Source organism: Oryctolagus cuniculus, chromosome 3 (genome assembly GCF_964237555.1).
Source record: "Oryctolagus cuniculus chromosome 3, mOryCun1.1, whole genome shotgun sequence".
NCBI lineage: Eukaryota > Metazoa > Chordata > Mammalia > Lagomorpha > Leporidae > Oryctolagus > Oryctolagus cuniculus.
In genome coordinates, this window is record NC_091434.1 from 182,869,201 (window position 1) to 182,887,315 (window position 18,115).

At 53.0% G+C, this 18,115-nt stretch overlaps 1 protein-coding gene across 1 annotated transcript in view; it reads right to left on the bottom strand.

Annotated features, from left to right (window-relative positions):
* The window catches only part of TMEM178B (transmembrane protein 178B), a 380,664-nt gene that overhangs the window by 245,042 nt on the left and 117,507 nt on the right, over positions 1-18,115 (bottom strand). The window lies entirely within an intron of this gene.

Here is an 18,115-nt window from a genome sequence, read left to right on the forward strand (position 1 = left end):
CTTCTATGAAGACTGACCGACCAAAGTCACAGGAAGTAAAGGCAAAACAACGGAAGTCAGGGTGGTAAAAGAGGAGGCGCCCCACGGCCAATAACCGCTCAAACCTGACCCGTCTCAGTGACAGAAATGAACTATTCTGCAATCACATCAGTCAAATTAGCATATTTCATCTGAATAAATCTTGATCAAATATGCTACTTTGGGGGGAGGGGTTTCAGTGTGGGTAATATGGGTAGGACTGTAAACTGGCTTAAATTTTCTAGATTTGGCATTATCTATCAAGAACCTAAAACATTTGTATCTTTTGAGCCAGTAGTTCTTATTCTGGGCATTTATCCCAAAGAAATGATCAGAAATATGATTAAAGATGTATGTACAAGGACTATCATTACATCACTATTATTATGATTATTATTATGGCTCAAAACTAGCTCAACATCAACATGTAGCTTTAGAGGAAGGATTAAGTAAATGCTGTATATCCATATGGTAGAATATTATAAGCCATTAAAATCATGTTTATGAAGAGTGTTGATGACCGGGGAAAATACTTATCACAGAACTATAAATATAACTGGCACATAAAACTCTACATGAAGTATGATCGACATGATGGAAAGAATTGCAAAGGAAAATGTAAGGACAGTCTCTACAACGGAAGTCTATTGATGGTGGTGTGCTGGGTGACTTCTCCTGTCCTTTTAAACGTTTCTGCTGGATAATTTACAATAATCAGGTTATATCTGGAAAATCAGGAGACATGAAACCAGCTGATAAGGAAGAAGAGACGAAGGGCGGGCGTTTGACACAGCAGTTAAAGCGCTCCGTGGGATGCCTGCATCCCCGCACGAGCACCTGGTTTAAGTCCTGCTCCAGCTCTGACCCGGCTTTCTGCTAATGCACCCCTGGGCAAGGCAGCAGACGGCTGCTGCAGGACTTAGATTCCCGCCACCCACACAGGGGATGAAGACTGAGCTCTGGGCTCCCGCGTGCAGCCTGGCCCAGCCCTGGCAATTGCAGGCATTTGGCAAATGAGCCAGCAGATGGAAAATATCTCTCTCTCTCTCTCAAATAAAGGTGAGGAGACAATGCTAGCCTAGTGAAGAGGCCATCTCCCCTACCCCATGGAACTGGGCTCGGGGCGCGTGGTTATGGCCAAAGACTGCACCCAGGGACGGAAATCAGGTGACAGGCGAGTGCTTACTGTCCAGAGCTGTGCTTGGTGACATCTGTCTCAAATTTCCTCCCTCCTTCCAGGATTAACCAGATTCACTGTTAGGTTTCAATCTCTCTGGTAACTCTTAAATAAATAAGTCTATAGGATTTTAAGTCTCATTAATTCTACCGCTTTCAACTGCCAAGACACATCCCGGCTGGTCCTTGAAACGTTACATGTTGACCCAGAGAAAAAAATGTATCCAAAAAAAAACTGTAGCATTTTTCAAGAATCCCTAAAGGAGTAATCAGAAGACCCTCCTGTCCCCCGCCCCCCCCCCCCCCAGCACTGACTGTAATCAATTGACTCTTCAGACGCTTTCTCTGGAGACGCTGTTGCACTGAGGGAGATGAGTTGCGTAGCCTTGGAGAGCGCCCACAAAGGGCGCCCCACTGTTCAGCACTCACCTTTCACTCAGTAAACCATAAGTACTTAATGACGAGGCCACAGTGATGACTCGGTTGATCAATAGTGAGCACGGAGACCCCATTCTGCTTCCAGCACTGCTGGGACGGAAGCTACGGGGATGGAGGAAAAGGCACACAGCAGAGGTGACAGCTGGCTGCTTCGGCGATGGCAGCTCAGGGCTCCGAGAGCAGGGGCTGGGTGGTCAGGAGGCCATGCTGGAGGGGCCGACAGCCGGGATGAGGGGCCAGCCATTCCCGCACCAGTGTCCTGTGGCCATGCAACTTTAATAAGCTCAACCTCAAGAAGGAAAATGGAGCCTGGGACCATGCTGAATTATTCACAGCTCCAACCCAGTAAGGCACAGGAACTCCTCTTAGGAGGGGAAGTGATAGCTACTCATTGATTTTCCCCTTCATGACCCCGGGTGAGAATCCAGTTTAAAAAAAAGATAGAAGAAAATCTAACTGTCTTCTTAAAAACAAGCTTGTGAATACTTAGCGAATTCCTCAGTGGTATTTAAGTCGGTATTTCTTTTCTCAAGAGTAATTTCTATGCCTCGGACTTGACAATAGAATAAAAGAAAGCAAGGGTTTTAAGATATCTAAATTTATTTAAATAGAGCACATACATGAATACTAATTTTTATAAATTAATGACCATGATCAAAGGCTGCTGTTTAATAGCAGTATCAAAATTGCTAGCCTTGAGACTTGAAGGCCAGAAAGCTATATGATTTCTGCATTTATTACACGCTGTCTCCATCCATGTTCTGTTGCTATAACAGAACACCTGACACTGGGTAATTTTTTAAAAAAAGAAAAGTTTTATTTAGCTTAGCCTCTGGAGCCTGGGAAGTGCAAGAGCAGGGTGCCACGGTGCAGAGCAGTGGGCACACAGGAGCGTGGAAAAGGTGTCCTGGGCCAGTGCTGTGGCGCAGCGGGTAAGGCCACCGTCTGCAACACCCAGCCTCCACTGCGGGCACCACTTCCATCCAGCTCCCGCTGACGCACCTGAGAAAGCGGCAGGAGATGCCCAAGTGCTCGGGGCCCTGCCACCCACGTGGGAGACCTGGATGAAGCTCCTGGCTCCTGGCTTTGGCCTGGCTCAGGCCTGGCCGTTGTGGCCATCTGGGGAAGGAACCAGCGGATGGAAGGATGGAAGATCTTTCTCTTTTCCTCTCTCCTCACTCCTCTCTCCCTCCCTCCTGCTTCTCCCTCTGTAGCTGCAGCTCTCAAATAAATATTTTTTAAAAATGGGTGGGGAGATGCAAACCAGGCAAGGCAACCCCATACATGGTACCTCATCCAGGCTCAGGGGAAGGCACTGATTCTTCTTCACAACCTGATCACCTCTCTGAGGCCCCACCTCACACCACCACCACAACAGCAACTAAATTTCATTAGGAGTTGTGTAGAGAACAAACTATACTCAAATGCCAGGCTGAATTAGCTTTTGAACACACACACACACACACACACACACACACGGAGGTCAAAAGTTCATGGACAGGTGCAATGAAAAGTTTGAGTTTATTCTGGTGCAAAAATATCTATGAAAATCTCGCAGTTTTGCCACAGCGCGCATTTCCCATGTATGAGGGATACAGAGAGTCCAGACCCACATCTCAGGCCTGATTGTCACAAGGGGCTTCCAGTGTCCACCCCACCCCCGACTAACACCAGAACGCCATGAGGCTCATTCCTCGTGTCCCTAACCATCAGTTAGAGGCTGCTAGCTTCAGCTTCTTCATCTGCGAAACACATGGAACAAGAAGTTGCACCTCACAGCACGGCTGGGGTCGGAGGGAGCCCTGGTCATGCACACAGTAGGCAGAAGTCCTCGTTACCTCAACAGGCGGGCAACCCAAGGCCTAGAGTAACTCTGGGAAGTAGCGTGAACTCAGCGGAGGAGCGGAGCACATCAGTGACTGGAGCGCTGTCCCCATCCGGGCCTTCGTCCTATCCTCCCCTCTCCATACCACCAGCAGCATTTGCTTTACCCGTGTCCTGCAGTACCGCCGCAGCCTCCGGAGCTTGTGGCGCTGTTCTGTGTCTCCAGCAGACTGCGGGCTCCCTGAAGGTGTCTCGCACTACCTAGCGCCAACGCTGCACTCCCCACAGACGCTCAGGAACCAGAGAAGCAGGCCGTGCCCTGAGGAGCGACTCCAAGAACAGCCAAAGACAGCTCCTGGTGAGCCAGATCTGCACGGCTCTGACAGGAACTGGGAACCCCCAGCACCAGCCCTTCCCGATGGAGCGAAGGACAGAGCTGGGTTAGTGAACTTTCAAATCCCACGTTTCTGTGAGCTCTGCCGCTAAATGAACACTGGATTCACACTACCATAAACCGGAGATCCTGGAAATGAAGAGATGCCTTGGGAGAAGTGGGATGCAGCAGGGGGCGTGGAGCACTCAAGTGACTAGAGGCAAAGGGGGAAACGGGGAGCGGGCATGGAGCCACCTTGTGGGGCTGCTCACTGCCCCCCACACCTCCGTCCTCTCAGGAACAGCCCTTCCCCTCCATCTCCTCACATCACCTCCATGCTCTCAGGAACAACCCTTCCCCCTCCATCTCCTCACATCACCTCCATGCTCTCAGGAACAACCCTTCCCCCTCCATCTCCTCACATCACCTCCATGCTCTCAGGAACAACCCTTCCCCCTCCATCTCCTCACATCACCTCCATGCTCTCAGGAACAACCCTTCCCCCTCCATCTCCTCACATCACCTCCGTCCTCTCAGGAACAGCCCTTCCCCCTGCTCCATCTATTATATCACCTCCGTCCTCTCAGGAACAACCCTTCCCTCCTCCATCTCCTCACATCACCTCCGTCCTCTCAGGAACAACCCTTCCCCTCCATCTCCTTCTCCTCACATCATCTCCATGCTCTCAGGAACAACCCTTCCCCCTCCTCCATCTCCTCACATCACCTCCATGCTCTCAGGAACAACCCTTCCCCCTCCATCTCCTCACATCACCTCCATGCTCTCAGGAACAACCCTTCCCCTCCATCTCCTCACATCACCTCCATCCTCTCAGGAACAACCCTTCCCCCTCCATCTCCTCACATCACCTCCATGCTCTCAGGAACAACCCTTCCCCCTCCTCCATCTCCTCACATCACCTCCATGCTCTCAGGAACAACCCTTCCCCCTCCATCTCCTCACATCACCTCCATCCTCTCAGGAACAACCCTTCCCCCTCCATCTCCTCACATCACCTCCATGCTCTCAGGAACAACCCTTCCCCCTCCTCCATCTCCTCACATCACCTCCATGCTCTCAGGAACAACCCTTCCCCCTCCATCTCCTCACATCACCTCCATGCTCTCAGGAACAACCCTTCCCCTCCATCTCCTCACATCACCTCCATGCTCTCAGGAACAACCCTTCCCCCTCCATCTCCTCACATCACCTCCATCCTCTCAGGAACAACCCTTCCCCCTCCATCTCCTCACATCACCTCCATGCTCTCAGGAACAACCCTTCCCCCTCCTCCATCTCCTCACATCACCTCCATGCTCTCAGGAACAACCCTTCCCCCTCCATCTCCTCACATCACCTCCATGCTCTCAGGAACAACCCTTCCCCCTCCATCTCCTCACATCACCTCCATCCTCTCAGGAACAACCCTTCCCCCTCCATCTCCTCACATCACCTCCATGCTCTCAGGAACAACCCTTCCCCCTCCGTCTCCTCACATCACCTCCATGCTCTCAGGAACAACCCTTCCCCCTCCATCTCCTCACATCACCTCCATCCTCTCAGGAACAACCCTTCCCCCTCCATCTCCTCACATCACCTCCATGCTCTCAGGAACAACCCTTCCCCCTCCTCCATCTCCTCACATCACCTCCATGCTCTCAGGAACAACCCTTCCCCCTCCATCTCCTCACATCACCTCCATGCTCTCAGGAACAACCCTTCCCCCTCCATCTCCTCACATCACCTCCATCCTCTCAGGAACAACCCTTCCCCCTCCGTCTCCTCACATCACCTCCATCCTCTCAGGAACAACCCTTCCCCCTCCGTCTCCTCACATCACCTCCATGCTCTCAGGAACAACCCTTCCCCTCCATCTCCTCACATCACCTCCATCCTCTCAGGAACAACCCTTCCCCCTCCATCTCCTCACATCACCTCCATGCTCTCAGGAACAACCCTTCCCCTCCATCTCCTCACATCACCTCCATCCTCTCAGGAACAACCCTTCCCCCTCCGTCTCCTCACATCACCTCCATGCTCTCAGGAACAACCCTTCCCCCTCCGTCTCCTCACATCACCTCCATCCTCTCAGGAACAGCCCTTCCCCTCCATCTCCTCACATCACCTCCATCCTCTCAGGAACAACCCTTCCCCCTCCATCTCCTCACATCACCTCCATGCTCTCAGGAACAACCCTTCCCCTCCATCTCCTCACATCACCTCCATGCTCTCAGGAACAACCCTTCCCCCACATCTCCTCACATCACCTCCGTCCTCTCAGGAACAACCCTTCCCCCTCCATCTCCTCACATCACCTCCATCCTCTCAGGAACAACCCTTCCCCCTCCATCTCCTTCCCCGAGAGGATGAGCCCAGAGCCTTGGGGAGGAGATATCTGTGTGCTGTTGCCTTCCTGGTTCCCTTGGCAACCATGCAGCATCCTGAGGCACCAGCAGTGAGGAGTAGGATAGGGTGGTGTTGGGAGTCAGATGTGTCACTTCCACACCCGTGGTTCGCAGCCTCTCAGCTTCAGAATTTACACACACCCCCTACACACTTCTGACTGCTCATTTCCTATCTGGTGCCAGGTGCCCAAGCACAGAGCCGCTAGGTATGTTATATAATTAGTCTCGTTGTGCCAATGTTCTCTGAGACCGGAGCCTGAGACTGGAAGATTCCTAGCACCAAGGACACTCGCGGTCCCATTGTTGGGTTGAGGCTTTCACACAACAGAACACATCGACAGGCCTCCATTAAGCTCATATCAAGAGCTGCTCATGGGCTGGGAACACAGGACAGGAAGTCTGAGTTTTCATCACAGGGGTTGAGGGTCAGCCTTGGAGGACCTACCTAAGGACAGATGGGGGTGGTAATTTCATTTGGGAGCAAAATTGCCTACCAAGCAGAAAGATAAGTCTACAGCTTTGAAATGAGTTCCACTGCCAAACCTCATCTGTAAGTCAATTATTCAGAATTCGGAACCCGTTTCCAAAGAAGTCATGTCTGTTATAAATGATGATTGGGTTTCTAGGCTAGTCCACAAAAGCCTATTTAACTCATAATGTAGGTGAAATACTCTACATTTGCAATGAAAAGCAATAGGGGGAAAATCTTGTTGTGATACCAGTAATTAAATGAGAAACAGAGAAGTGGAAAATAAATGGCTTTCTTTCATCAATTTTGAACACTAGAGCTCTTGGACAGAGGGGGTGGCTAGCTGGTGGCTCCTAAGGGGAGGGCTCCTTATGTACATCACACAGTGGCTGAGGGGGGCAGCCTATGGTGGGGGAGCACTGTGGGATGCAATGGAGATGGGTCCTTGGGTAGCAGAGCGGGGGCTCCCTGGGGAGATGGACGCCTGCCAGCCTTGCCCCAGCTCCGTCTCTGTGACTCACTGTAGCTCTGAGGTGGCGCGGGAGCTCCTGTATCTCCACTACTCCACTGACACCGCGGCTGATCGCTCCAAACGCCTGCTGCACCACCCAGACCCCGTACCGTGGAAAGACTCGCTGCCCAGGTCAACCAGCAGCCTCTTTAGCAACTGCCCAAACACAGAGAATCACACATCCAAGGTGGCCCCACTCCCAGGGGTCTGCATCCAGAAAGCAACCGATGTGACAGGATGAAGACCCCGATACTTCAGTCTAACTCAGGAAACTGACGGTCCCTCTCAGATGAGAGCCCTCCAAGGGGTGTCAGTGCACCTGCCTCCCAGCCTGCCTTGCTCCTCTTCCTAAGCGCACTCCTCAGTAACCATCCTCCCCCTGAGCTCCCTCTGAGGCTGCTTCCCAGGGTGCCCAACCTGTGACAGCCCAGCCCAGACCAGGCACAATGAATGATGAGAACATTCCCCTGCTGCTTCTCCTGACCTGCACAGGGCACAGATCAGCAGGAAAGCCTAGTGACACCACAAGAGGCACCAGGGAGCCCAAGAGCAGGGTGACAAGCAGGGGTCTGGGGGACTCATGGAGGTAGGCACTCCTATCCCCCTGAAAATGGCTGAAAATAACCTACAAGGTTTGTTTCTAATGTATGAGTGTTTTTCATCAAGTGCTTATAATTTGGAAATTAAAATGTATAAGAAATATGAGGACTGCTTGTTTGGACCTGCTCCATTCGATATGGTAGCCACTGCTCATGTGTGATTATTTAAATTTAAATTAATTTAAACTAAACACAATTTGAAAGTCAGTTCCTTGGTTGAACTAGGTACACGTCAAGTGCGCGATAACTACAAGTGGCTTGTGCCTACCATACGAGGTGGTGTCAATTTATAGAACATTTCTATCATCCCAGGAAGTTCTACTGGACAGTGCTAGCTGGAATATTGAGCTGTACAGGCTTTGAGAATGCTCAAAGTGCGGCCAGCGTTGTGGTGCGGAGTGTTAAGCTGCTGCCTGCAACGCCAGCATCCCCCTTATCAGAGCACTCGCTAGAGTCCCGGCTGCTTCACTTCCAATCCGGCTCCCTGCCAATGCGCCGGGGACAGCAGGAAGACCTCCCAGGTGCCTGGGGCCCTGCCTCCCACGTGGGAGATGCTGATGGAATCCCAGGCTCATGCTTGCAGCCTGGCTCCCCCCTGATTGCAGCAGCCGCTTGGGGAGTGAACCAGCCATGAAGATCTTGATCAATCTCTCCCTCTCTCTTTCTCTCTCTCTTCTTCTCCTTCTCTCTGCCTTTCAAATAAACATGTTTTTTAAAATGTTCAAGTTGTATTCTGTACCAACTTTCTATAAATATTTAAATAAAGAATGTTCAAAGTATATGCTATACCAGCTTTCCATGTAAGCCTCCCCTGACAGACATGCACAGAGAGTAAAGCAAGACAAACACCAGTGGCTCTGCCTCCACTCCACCACCTAGACGCACACAGAACTGTAGTTCTGCATGAGCAAGGCTGGATTCCATGAGAACTAATCTAATGCAGAATGAGCCAGAGCCACACAGGCCTCCTGGCTTACTATGACCTCCAACCCCAAGCCAAAGGTCAAGGGAAGACAAAGAGAAAAAAAAAGAAAAATGGCAGAGAACATCAGTCCCTAAGTAAGGCAGGCAGATCAGCTCCCAGGATTGTCTGAAGAGACCTCATCCTTGTTCCCCAAACATCTCCGCTCCACCGGCAGCCCCATCACTACGACAGTGGCCAGTACAGGGAGCAGGTCAGCAGCCCTTCTTGGCCGTGAACAGGGACACCCAGGGCTCATCCTGTGGCTGATGGAGAAGCAACGGCCAAACCCATGACCTCAGCAGCACTTTGTGGTCCCTGACTGACCCCCCACTCTCTCCCGGACCTGTGCTTTGGATCTGGCCCCAGCCTCCCACCCACTCTGGACCTGACGCTTCAGTCTCCCTGCTTTCCTAGAGCCAGGGCTTGGGTTCCGTGTTCTGCCCATGGTGTGGCAGCAGAACAGAGCCAGCGGGTTCAGACCAGGCAGAGTGTGCCCACCACGAGGCGTATAAGCAGTCTTCAAGGCAACCTGTCTCCCCGCGACTCTGGAGCCTGACGGTAACCCAACAAGGGCAGAATCCTGTCAGCACCACCCGATGGCCCCTGCGGCCAAGAGCACAAAGGGCGCTCAGAGCAGGCTTTGGCACAGCAGTTAAGACACCACGGGGAACCCACATCCCACATCAGAGAGCCTGAGTTTGAGTCCTGGCTCCTGATTCCAGCTTCCGCTAATACACACCCTAGGAGGCAGCAGTGCTTGCCACACACATGAGAGATCTGGATTGAGTCCCCAGTTCCTAGTTTTGGCCTGGCCCAGCCCTGGCTCTTGGGAGAATTTGGAGGAATAAACCAGAGGACAGGAGAGCTAGCTAGCGCTCTCTCATGTGCTCTCATTCGTCCTCTCTTTCTGCCTTTCAAACAGCATGAAAAAAATAAGTTCTCTTTCCCGTAGTAATCTCACCTCTACCGCCTCCCCCTCCACCCTAATGGCAGCTGGCGTCCTGGGCCCTCCTCTTCTACTCCCCCAACACTCTCCCAGTATCCCCCTTTGGGAGGTGTTTCCACTGCAGGAATGTAAGAGGACCTGATCGGAAACCCTGGAGACCACAGCCTCCCTGGAAGGCAAGGCTGGACTTCAGCAGTTAGGAAACTGGCTGTGGCGCTCCCCAAACAATTTCAGCAGGAATGTAGTCTCATTGTATTAATCTGCAAAGCTCTGAAACGTTACTTCTTAGACACCGAGTACATAAATCTTCTTCCAGAGACTCCTGTGATTGTCTAAACTGCATTCTCATTGGACACAACTGATAAATTAGAGGACTGCTTCTGCCGCTCTCACCCAGGAGGATCTCCAACGCTGATGGTTTTCTGCTCTGAAACTCCTTTCACAACATGCCACACTGTTGCCAGCAAATAATACTCCCAGCCGCTTTCCACTCCCACACCAAAAACATGGGATGCAAGCGCCCATCCCCCACGCCTGTGCAGAGAGCAGACCCCCAACAGGCCCAGCAACACACACTGCCACATACAGGACACACTGCAGAGTCCAGCAATGCCCATCCCTCACGCCTGTGCAGAGAGCAGACCCCCAACAGGCCCAGCAACACACACTGCCACATACAGGACACACTGCAGAGTCCAGCAGAAAGTTCTAGAGTGCAGGAGATGTCAGCGATGCTCACCCCACTTCCCCTGGGGACCTCAACAGCTGGTACAGCTCCTGCATTCCAGAAATAATAACAGCACTTAATGTTGGCTGGCATCAGACCTTGCAGAGTTACTGTGAGATTTTGCATGAATTATTTTATATAACCTTATAACACCTCTCAAGGCAGGTGTTACTACCTCTGTTTTGCATACGAGGATCCAGGGTTCATTGCACTTACTTCCATAGGGTGTTAAACTTCCAGAGTGGCAGTGCTGCCTCTCAGCCCAGCGCCCCCTGCAATCAGTGGAGCTGAAAGCCTGTTCCGAGTGAAGCAGGACATCAGAGACACAAGACAGAGGTTTGAGGCTGGACATTAGCCCCAGTGAACACACACAGTGCAAGATATCTACCACCTCTGCCACACTATCTCATTCGACAATGAGAAATAGTGAAGGAAAGTGGGCTGCCAAAGCAACCACCAAATACAAACCATCAAAAAGCAAAGTCCTGCTTCCGTGTGAGACTGTGCTAAATGCAATGTTCCAGCTCGCCACACTTGCCCAAAGCTCACCCGTGCTCCCCCCTGCCCTGAGCCTTCTCAGGTCACCAGAGCCCACACCAAGAGTCTGCAAACCTTGATGTGTCTAGAATCACAGAATCCTGGACCACAACCACCACCCCCCTCCCAGAGATTCTGACTCAGTGGATCCAGACTGGGCCCAAGAGTGTGCATCTCTAACAAATTCCCAGATGGTGCTGAACTGCATACCACAATAGAGTGGCGCTGGTCTAGACCCTGGTAGGACCTTTATACACAGTGTAGAACTTAGCTACTTTTCTGTTACACCACCCGGGTTCCCAGTCACCACCCCCCTACACTTCCCCTAGTCCTAACCATCAGGAGAACTTCCACCCCCATCACTCATCAGCTCAGGATTGCTGTCTGACTCCCAAGGTCATTGCATTCCTGCCCTGGTGCACAGATCTGATAATGAGGCTCCTCCTTAGCCATCGTTCTTTCCTTATGCTAACTCCCTAAGACCCAAGCTTTCTTGTATAACGAGCCTCCTTTCTTTTTTTTTTTTTTTTAACATTTTTTTTTTTTTATGTTTTGACAGGCAGAGTGGACAGTGAGAGAGAGAGACAGAGAGAGAAAGGTCTTCCTTTTGCCGTTGGTTCACCCTCCAATGGCCACCGCTGCAGCCGGCGCACCGCGCTGATCCGATGGCAGGAGCCAGGATCCAGGTGCTTTTTCCTGGTCTCCCATGGGGTGCAGGGCCCAAGCACCTGGGCCATCCTCCACTGCACTCCCTGGCCATAGCAGAGAGCTGGCCTGGAAGAGGGGCAACCGGGACAGAATCCGGCGCCCCGACCGGGACTAGAACCCGGTGTGCCGGCGCCGCAAGGTGGAGGATTAGCCTATTGAGCCACGGCGCCGGCCCACGAGCCTCCTTTCTTTGGCCAAGCCTCCTCCCTAGGAATTGAACCATGCAACCTTGAACTCCCTGAGCACCTACTGCATTCACGCTGCTGTCTTGATGCTAGGCATGTGTCTGTCCAAAACCCCATGTTTCACCTCACCCGGGGATTCCCTGTTGCCGAGCTGTCCCTGCCTCCTGGAACGTGCAGTTTCTTTCTGGTTTTGTTTCTCCTCTATAGGGCAGCAGCTTGCCTGGATGCTGACCTCTGATTATCTACACTGCTGGAAAGAGGACTCTCCCGCCACACTGGGCTTCCGTTTCAGCACCTAGATCTGGGACAGCTCCCCGCAGAGCGCAGAACCTCTACCGTCCCGGCTTCTCTCTTGCCATCAAATACAGGCCATGCCTCTGTGGGTGTGGTAGCTTTGCCTTACATCTTGCTTTTTATTTTTCCCACAATGAATCTTTGCCAACTAGGTATGGATGCTAGGACCCATGATGCGTTCGTGTCGGCAGCATTAGCTTGTCAATAAACATTAAGCAGCAAGCAGTTTGATCCGTTGCCTGGTTGGCACCTGGAAATTCATCATCCAATTTGGAAAGCACAATACCTTTTAATATCCCCTCTAGCACCCAACACAGGGGTCCTCACAGGAAAGACACCCTATGAATACTTAACGAGTAAACGAACACATGGACAAAGAAGGCCAGTGGGGTTATGCCCAGTTCTCCACCATGTCCGTGTCAGAACGCTCAGCCAGAAGAAACCAATTTCCAATCTACAGAAGCTGAGAGAATGCCTCCAGGCCAGATCCCAGCTAATTCCCAACACAAAATTGGACCTGCACATTCAGATGAATTGCGGTTTGAAGACTGCAATTACACCAGCGCAGTGGTTCTCAAATTTCTCCCAGCGCACGGCCGTCTTCAATGGAGAAGGCTGAACCGTACCCTGTTCCGCCTCCACGCCAGGCCTCCTCCATCCCTCACCCCTAAGGCTATCTCAAAAGCAAACCTGCACTCTTAGCCACTCTATTTTTAACCCCTGCTCCTAGCCAGGCTGCTGGCTAAGTAGGTGGGGTCAACAGCTGCAAGTGCGTTAATGACTTCAAGGCATCTGCACACTGCCAATGACCTCCTCACCTCCACTCCTGATGTCCGTTCTGCTGCAAGAGCTGGGGTAGGGTGACATCTCTGAAAGCAGTCAACTCTCTACCTGGCTCGCTACAGAAACACTACAGGAGGTCTGGGAGAACAGCCAGGGGGCAGCCTGTGCACTACAGGCTCGGGTGTCCTGAAAGGGTCACAGTGTTCGGGGTCGGGGCAGAAAGACACGGAATGGCTTGCAGAAAGCAAAGCCGTTAGGTTACCGGGCAATGTACGGTGAGGCGCTGTTGGTTGAGTGTCTCTGCTACCCAGTCCCAGGGATGAATTCCCACTGTGCTGACCCCCACGGATGCCAGCCTTGCAGACAAGACCGCGCAGCGAGAGCCTCTCACTGGCTAGGCTCCTAGGCGAGGATGGCTGACACGGCAGGGGACCCAGCATCTAATGTCTAGATGTTTACCTCATTAGGCTGTTTTACATAACTCCAGCCAAAAACACAAAAAGGAAAACAGCTGGGAAGTCGAAGTTCAGACCTGGGTTCCGAGTTCCCATTCTCAAACGCTACCAAGGCCTGAGACCAGGCCCCTAGGCAGCCCCTTCCTCCCTGGGCGGGACACCCCTCAAAACCACTCCCTTGGGGCAGCACAGCTATAGGGAGCAAAGAGGTGGCTACCGTGGTCACGACTGCTGCCAGTTTCACCCCAAGCCCTTGGCCTACAACACTCACCCTCGTGTGACCAGGGAGGGCTGGGCTTCCACCAGATGCCACCGAGTGGGAGCTGCTCCCCCCAAGACTGAGCTAACCTATAGGCAAAGGGAGAGAGTGGCTCCTCCAGGGCCAGAGAGCCGAGAGCGGCATCCCCAACACATGGCCCAGCGTTGCGGTGCAGCAGGTTAAAGCATCCCATATGGGCACTGGTTCGAGTCCCGGCTGCTCCACTTCCGATCCAGCTGCCTGCTAATGGCCTGGGAAAGCAGTGGAAGATGGCCCAAGTGCTTGGGCCCCTGCCCGCTATGTGAGAAACCCAGAAGAAGCTCCTGGCTCCAGATGGTTCCAGCTCCTGCCATTGCAGCCATTTTGGGAGTGAACCAGTGCATGAAAGACCTCTGTCTCTCTCTGTCTCTACCTCTCTTTCAAATAAATAAAATAAATCTTTAAAAACAGAAACAAAAAAAACACAGGGGCCAAGACAGTTCTGGGCTCTGACCTCTCGTCCCTCTTGGTAGTGGTTCCTTGGAAACGTCCCTGCCCACCTCACAAAGTCTCAGCTCCATCTCTGCTGTCTCCTTCTGCAATCTGCTGCCGTGCGGGGCAGAGGCCGGGAGACCGAGGCACCCGTTTGGCTGGGTCCTGCTCGTGCTGTTTGCCTGAGCCAATGGCAGCAGGCAGCCGTGTGAGGCTGGGTCTGTGTGTGCCGTGGGGCGGGGAGGGAAGGAAGTCATGGCTCTCTTTCTGCGCTGTGTGACCATCCAATCTCATTAGTTGAACCCTCAGTCCTGATGTGAGGAAGCCTCAAAAAAACAGCTTCCTGGAAAGATAAGGGAGATCTGATTGCAGGCACGTGGAGTCTCAGCTCCTTGGTTCTCGCTACCCCCGGGGCAATCAACTGGCAGCAGAAACCTCCATCTTGCAAATGCCAGGCGGAACGTGCACACCCAAGCTCACACGCGTCTCGGTCCTCCAAACCCGAGGGAGCCTCGGCACGAGCTGCCCAGAGAGCTCTGCCAAACAGATCAAGAGGCCAGGGGCGAGAGGCCCCGCCTGCGCGCACGTACACACACACACAAACACACACACACACGCACACGCACACAGACGCACGCACACGCACACGCACACACACACACACACACCGTCCAGCAGGCGCCTGCCCTGCGACCTCAGGCAGGCTCTGCTCCAGTGGCCCCAGCAGTCTCCCTGGAGCCCTGGCCGTGTGCAGCCCAAGGCCAGCTCCATCCTGCCCCTCCCAGCTCTTTCTCCCAGAAGCTGTCACCTTTCAGCACCCACAGTTCCCCAGGCCTGCTCGCTGGGCCTCCTTCTTCCATCACAGCCCACCCTGGCTGTCCAGTCCCCGCCACAGGCCACCTAGGCTCCTGCCCAGCCACTGGGCAAGTGTCCAGGCCACGGTCTGTGCCAAAGGGCAGGCCAAAGGGACCCCTGTGGCAGGGAGAACAAAGGCAGAGCCGCCTGGGGCAGCCTCTGGGCTCCTGGGGTTGCACGAGGATAAAGACGTCTCCAAACAGACGCTGCCCTGCCGCCTCAGACTGAGCCGGGACATGAAAAGCCGGCGGGGCGCGGCCTAGTACGGAGAGGAGGCGGCACTGCTGAAAATAGCGCTGCTTCCCCGGGCACTGCGGATCAGACGCCGCCACACGCACAGCGTCAGAGCTGACAGCGCATCCAGACAGCGCCGCTCACCACGCTCATTTCCTGCGGCTGCCGGTCCCCTCCCCTGGCCAGTGACACGGCCTGTCCTGCTCCGGCCCAGCAGCCAACAGGAGGATCTGGGTCAGGAGTTCAGCAACTCAGGGCCCACAAGGCAGGACAGCACCCTCTCCCCACTGTGCTGACAGCTCACCCGGCTCACGGGGAACCAAAGGCGGCAGCGGGGTGTGAAAGCAGGTGGGCTGCGCCAGGTGGGTGGCCAGGCCCAGGACAGGGGTCCCGGCTCCAGGAGGATGGTGCCTTGTCCAACGGCGAGGTGGAAAAACCGTTGCCTGCAGAACCTTACCAGCAATCGCCATCCAAGCCAGGGTAGGAACTGTCACCAACTCACCCAGGAAACACAGTGTTCCAACCATGTTCACGACGACCATGCCTGCTCCTCCCCAACACACACACACACACACACACACACACACACACACACGTTGGTTCCTCTGACCTTTGCTCCCTGGGAGTCGGCTGTCTCTTCACAGCTGGGTGTGTGAGCCTAGTGGAAGCCTCACCCGAGGTGAAGGCGCTCACAGCCAGCCGTTAAGTCGCCCGTGGGCGGGGTCAACTCTCCAAAACCCATCATGCAGTGTTTAAGTAGACTCTGCTGTTCGTTACTTGGACATTCTGTTCTATATCAGTGGGGGTGATCAAATTCCTCATGAGAAGTATGTAAAGCAAGTTTTTAACCAACGTCCACACACTCTCCAGAAGTTATTTCAGGGAGGGAAAAATCATACTTTTCCTTTGGAAAAAATTGCCTACGTCATGGAATGCAGGATAACACGGTGAAATTCTAAAATGATAACCAACCATCTTTTCATTTCCAACACTAATCAGTAATGGCTTCTACTGTTTGAAAGGGGGCTTCCATGCCCTCTTCCCACCCAACGTCATCAACACCTGCCTTTGGAAATTAACACAGACTCTCACCATGCTTCTCCATCTCGCCGGCGTCCCCAGTCATATTTAGTGCCCCCAGCCTCAGCCATGACAGGTGCTCAACCTGCCCCCAGCTAAACATATCTGTCCGAGGGGTGGGAAATGACACATGGTCTCCACCCGCCTCATAGCCCATTAGGAGACTTCACAGAAGAGACTGATGAACCCTCACCAAAGGGTGACACCCGACACCACGCGCTGCAGACCTGCACAGAAGTCGATCGTGAGAGGCTTTCATCTGGTAAAAATAGATCCGCCAGCACCCCAGGTCCAGCGGCAGCAGCACGCTGGATGTGTAGAACCCAACAGCACCACATTTGGAGAACGAGGGCTCAGGAGACACCAGGGCTCAAAGGCGGCCCCCCCAGCCAGGCCTGAGCCGCTCCCTCCGCCTTTCCCGCTGCCGTGTGACATGCATCCAAGGATGCCTCGACGGGGACTCACTTTGAGCCCCAGATATTTACGGCAAGGACAGACACAAGAGTTTCCTGGTTCCCCTTGAAGTATCTGTACAATTCACACTAAAATAACTGTTCTGCTGAGACATCTCCACCAACCCACTTAATTGCTTACAGCAATCCTCCTTACTGTAATTATCACATTGGCTTGTAATTATTTACTGTGTGACTGTCTCTCCCCTCTCCCCACCCGCCCCGCCCCCAGACTGGAGAGCTGCCGGAGGCCTCAGAAGCCACTCTGTCCCTGTACAGAGAAGCTCAGTGGCGGCGAAGCTGGGTTCCTGTGAACCCAGCCAACATGTCGGTGACTTCCTCCTCCTTAGGTTCTGATTCTGCAACGACCCCTAACGTAAGGGAGACCCGCGAGCTTGTCAGCAGGACTTCTGTATCAGGAACGTCTCTTTTAGGCTCCTACTAACTGACCACCCTTGGAACAGTGCTTTGTGGGAAATCTGCAGTGACTGTCATACCCTTCTATACTTGAGTTCTTAGATGTCGACCTCCAAAAAGGAATTAATGGCCCATATTACTCGTGACTCTGAGGCAAACATCACATCACAACCAGGAGAGCGTGTGGAATGCTTGGCACCTCCACCTAGCACAGGGGGAGGCGCTCTGTCCCACATGCTGCCCCTGGCTTGTGGGGCAACAGTCAGGTTCATGCTGGCTCATCTTGCTGTTGCCTCCTCCACTTCTGTCATCTTGGGGCCACAGCATTTAGTAGCTACCATCTGGACAGTCAGCCACAGTCTTTCAGAAATTAATGAACGATTGTTCTATTTGGTTTAACCAAAAATGCGGGCTACACCTGGTGGGCCCAATATACACAGAAGGAAATTAGCTAGTAACAAAGAAAAGAAAGATGTTCCCCCCGGAACAGCTGCCTTCCGCAACGTTTACCCATTAAGGGGATACTTACCAGCAAGCAACAAAAGAACCCTCATGTGAATGTATATGGGAACAGCACCGTAGCCTTGAGACATCCCACTTTTAACAAAAGATGGGCTGAGTATGTGACAAAGACAAGGAGGTGTCATGGAGCTCAGGACAGTAAGAAGGTGTCCAAGAAGTGTGCCAGCAACAAAGGAGCCTGCTTCAGACAGGTAGTGGTCCCCACAGAGCACAAGAGAAACAGCCAACAAACTCGGGGTGCACTTTAAGTCCCCTCTCTGTGACGTAAGCCTCTGAGGATCCCCAGCCAGAACTCCCCTAATCATCCAACAGATATTCTGACCCTCACCAAGCAATCGCACACAAACCACGGCCCCAAAGCCTACTGTTAGAAGGGAAACAGAGACCTGTAAGATGAGGCCAGATCCCGCCCC